The 4,828-nt window shown below is 42.9% G+C and overlaps 1 pseudogene across 1 annotated transcript; it reads right to left on the bottom strand.

Moving 5' to 3' along the window:
- Positions 1–2,194: 2,194 nt before the first annotated feature.
- On the bottom strand, positions 2,195–3,648 carry LOC308609422 (germ cell-less protein-like 1; annotated as a pseudogene). The gene is made up of 2 exons: positions 3,609–3,648; positions 2,195–3,522 (listed from the first exon to the last, which is right to left on the bottom strand). The product of its transcript is annotated as a germ cell-less protein-like 1 (transcript).
- Positions 3,649–4,828: the final 1,180 nt, after the last annotated feature.

Raw genomic sequence — 4,828 nt, 5'->3', positions numbered from 1 at the left:
TGTTGAGGTAATCACAGTGCTTGCATTCAAGTAACCTTTATTTTGTTTAGTAATGGCCCCAAAGGACAAGAATAGGGATGGTAGCAATTTGGATATGCCAAAGAGAAGCCATAAAATGCTTCCTTTAAGTGAAAAGGTGAAAGTTCTTGACTTAATAAGGAAAAAAGAATCATATTCTGAGGTTGCTAAGATCTACTGTAAGAACAAATCTTCTATCCATGTAATTGTGAAGAAGAAAAAAGAAATTCATGCTAGTTTTGCTGTCGTACATCAAACTGCAAAAATGTATGGTGATAGTGCATGATAATTGCATAGTTAAGATGGAAAAGACACTACATTTATACAACAAGATTTTTTCAGAGAGAAAAAGAGAGAGTGAGACCAGTCACATAACTTTTATTACATTATGCTGTTATAATTGTTCTATTTTAAAATTAGTTATTTTTGCTAATCTCTTACTGGGCCTAATTTGTAAATTAAGCTTTATCATATGTATGTATAGCAAAAAACACAGTATATATAGGTTTCAGTACGATCCACGGTTTTAGGCATCAACTGGGGATCTTGGAACAGTATCCCCCACAGATAAGGAGGGACTACTGTATTGTGAAATAACTGTCACAATAAGTTTAGTTAACATCCATCATCACATATAGATTTTAAAAAAACAACAATGAAACAAAACAAAAAATATTTTCCCTGTGACGAGAACTTTCAGAATTTACACTCTAAATAACTTTCATATATACCATACAGCAGTGTTATACATTGTACACAATATTTATATTGTACATTACATCCAAGTACTTATTTCTCTTATAACTGGAAGTTTGTACTTTTTGACCATCTTCCTCCAATTCCACATCCCTGTCCCCTGCCTATGGTAACTACAAATCTGATCTCTTTTTCTATGAGGTTTTCTTTTTCTTTTGGTTCTGCATATAAGTAAGATCATACAGTATTTGTCCTTCTCTGTCTGACTTAGCATAATGCTCTCAAAGTCCATCCATGTTGTCACAAATGGCAGGATTTCCTCCTTTCTGTGGATGAATAATCCATTGTGTGTGCATGTGTGTGTGTGTGTGCATAACAACTTCTTTATCCATTCTTCTGTCGATGGACACTTAGGATGTTTCCATGTCTTGGCTATTGTAAATAATGTTGCTATAAACACAAGAGTGCATATATTTGGATACAGTGTTTTAATTTTCTTTGGATATACATCCAGAAGTGGAATTACAGGACCATGAGGTGTTCTATTTTTATTTTTTTGAGAAACCTCTATATTGTTTCCCAAAGTGGCTGTAACACTTTACAATCCCATCAACAGTGTACTAGGGTTTCCTTTTCTCCACATCCTCACCAGATTTGATAACTCTATTTTTTTTGATGCTAGCCATTCTAACAGGCATGTAGTGATATCTCACTGTAGTTTTGATTAGCACTTCCCAATGATTAGTGATGTTGAGCACCTTTACATGTACTTGTTGGCCATTTGTATGTCTTTAGGAAAATGTGTATTCAGGTCCTTTGCCCATTTTTAATTGGATTATTAGTTTTTTTGCTGTTGAGTTGTATGAGTTCTTTATATATTTTGGATATTAACTCCTTATCAAATATATGGTCTACAAATAAGTTTTTCCCATTCTGTAGGTTGTCTTTTCATTTTGTTTATCATTTCTTTTGCTGTGCATAAGTGCTAATTAGTTAGTAAGTGTTAGCATGGTATATTTTTCTCCATCCATTTATTTTTTTAATTTATTTTTTTATTTTAACATTCATTTAATCAAACTAAAGGAAACACATATATTAAGAGAGTTTCACTAAGAGTAGTAGAGTAGGTAGGCTCACAGTTTCTCTCTAAAGTCAATAGCTCTTTGTCTTCACAGAAATGATGGGCGGGGCTGGGGGTGGTGTCGATGGATCCTAAACCAGGAGGACAGGTTGCCACATTAACAGCCCAAATGAGTTCTCGAGGAGTTTGGGGGGCTTCAAAATTTGTCCTCTTCATATGCTCATGTAAACAATCTCAAGTATTATGAGCTACAGTTCAACAAAGCCTCTGACAGAATTGGTTACCAGAGATGGGCAAGCCTGGTTGATCCCACAGAAGGAGCTGGCATCTGGACCAAGCTGGTCGTCCCTGACCCCAGGAAAGAGCTGCTCAGTTCTCTGAGCTTTTTTGCAGGGGTCCTCACTCTGGGCAATGCCCCTCTCAGTGGAGGTACAGGAAGTTACAGGCCACATATATGGGGAAAACCACGTCTTGGTTTTCCAGATTAATTACCTCTAGCTCTTGACCCGTTCTCAGGGAAAGCATCCGGTATTCTGTGTCCTTCCTGAAAATGGCTCTCCCAGCCCTGTCCGAGGTGAACAGGCACAGGCGGAATGCGACCCTTCTCTGCCCGAGTAGGCTGACCCCGAGGCTGCGGGACTTGTTCCGTGCGCTGCACCGGAAAATGATGCGCTGGTTGGCGTAGCACAGCACCAGCTCCCAGCTGAAGTTGAAGCCTTCCCACCGCCAGCTGCACTGCTTGTCCCTGTGGAGCTGGCCCCCTCACCGCATGCTTCTCCCCTGGGGGTCAGACATGTAGAGGCCCACGGGCCAGAGATTTCTGGTCTGCTCAGCCTGGAGGGGGCCAAGCCAATGCTCTTTGTACAAGGGACACAACCAAGAGGGAGGGATCAGCGCATCCTGGTGGATGACGTGTGCTGACGTCAGGTCACAGATTATGTAGGCAAGCTGCAGCTTCTGGAACACTGGCACGAAGGCTCTGCCCTGCTCGGTCTCCAGGAAAGGGGTGCCCTCCGAATCCCTCCTGGACCTGGCAAACCATGAGTCGGTGTCAGGCAATAGGACACTGCACGGGCCCCTCCATGTCGGCTGCAGCTGCAAGAACATCCACTTTTTCAGCATGGTGTACACGTCCATCTCCACCCCCATCACCAAGAGCCGTGAAGAGGCAACGACCTCTTTAATGAGATCCAGGCTGACTTCTCGCAATAGCCCCTCACTACACTGGGTCATCATGTTGTCCAGCAGCCACTGAAGACACCTGGTCCTGATGGTCGGGAGTCCGTAGCTTTCAGCAGAGTAGTAGTAGCTGCACACGGTCTGGGCACTGACAGTCTCCTCCATGACCTCCCCACAATGCTGAATCACCTCGTCCAGCTGCAGCATGCTGGCTGTGGCCAGGATGGTGACGACTCGACCGGGTGGGATGAGAATGGAGCCTCGGTACAGGGAACCTAAAGCCTCGTGCAGTGCCTCACGATCAATGTTCTCGTCAGGCATCTGCAACTCTATAGTATCCATGTTTGTCTCCCGCCAAGCACCACTGAACATGCTAGCAAAGTACCCTGACTGGCACAAGTAGATCCTATGCAAGTTCCACTCCTCCCCCAGTGCACAGATCCGCACATCGCTCTGTTCTCCTCTCAGGAAGAGTGCCTCATAAACGGACCCTGAACAATCTTTAGCATGTTTCCAGCGGGGCTCTTTTGTGAGCGGCCCCCCTGGGCCTATACCTCAGTGGTGTAGTGGACAAGCTTCCTCTTCAGGTGCTGTTGCCAAGGGCACGAGCTCAGCCCAGAGTGCTGCTGGGTACAGATGACGTTTGCTCTAACGAACTCTCGAGAGGACGCCATGCTAAGCCACACCCACTAGGCCCCACCCCGACGGATAAGGGCACTCCATACCCTGGAGATTCCACTCTGTTTATCTTTCCCTCCTGGGATGATTGCTGTCAGGCTCCCTTCATAGGATGCTGGTAGAACAGAGGCCTTTGTGTGCGAAATTTCCCCATTAATTCCAAGAACACAATTTGCTCTTCCCCATCTAAAACAGTTAGTGATTATTCCTTTATGGAGAATTACATCTTGGTCCCAGCTCTGTCCTCTAGGCACCTTAATTTCCATAATTAACTTCTTTTTAAAAAAATTTTAATTAATTAATTAATTTTTAAAATTTATTTCTTTTTATTAGTTCCTGCTTTATAACAAAGTGAATCAGTTATACATATATATCTGTTCCCATATCCCTTCCCTCTTGCGTCTCCCTCCCTCCCACCCTCCCTATCCCACCCCTCCAGGTGGTCACAAAGCACCGAGCTGATCACCCTGTGCTATGTGGCTGCTTCCCACTATCTATCTACCTTACGTTTGGTAGTGTATATATGTCCATTCCTCTCTCGCGCTTTGTCACAGCTTACCCATCCCCCTCCCCATATCCTCAAGTCCATTCTCTAGTACGTCTGTGTCTTTATTCCTGTTTTACCCCTAGGTTCTTCATGACATTTTTTTTCTTAAATTCCATATATATGTGTTAGCATACGGTATTTGTCTTTCTCTTTCAGACTTACTTCACTCTGTATAACAGACTCTAAGTCTATCCACCTCATTACAAATAGCTCAATTTCATTTCTTTTTATGGCTGAGTAATATTCCATTGTATATATGTGCCACATCTTCTTTATCCATTCATCCGATGATGGACACTTAGGTTGTTTCCATCTCCGGGCTATTCTAAATAGAGCTGCAATGAACATTTTGGTACATGACTCTTTTTGAATTATGGTTTTCTCAGGGTATATGCCCAGTAGTGGGATTGCTGGGTCATATGGTAGTTCTATTTGTAGTTTTTTAAGGAACCTCCATACGTTCTCCACAGTGGCTGTACCAATTCACATTCTCACCAGCAGTGCAAGAGTGTTCCCTTTTCTCCACACCCCCTTCAGCATTTACTGTTTCTAGATTTTATGATGATGGCCATTCTGACCAGTGTGAGATGATATTGCATTGCAGTTTTTTTTTTTTTTAAAGTTTATTT

The sequence above is a fragment of the Mesoplodon bidens genome (genome assembly GCF_964165515.1).
Source record: "Mesoplodon bidens genome assembly, chromosome: X".
Classification (NCBI taxonomy): Eukaryota; Metazoa; Chordata; class Mammalia; order Artiodactyla; family Ziphiidae; genus Mesoplodon; species Mesoplodon bidens.
The sequence above is the reverse complement of the archived record's forward strand: the minus strand, read 5'-3'. Positions and strand labels throughout refer to the sequence as shown.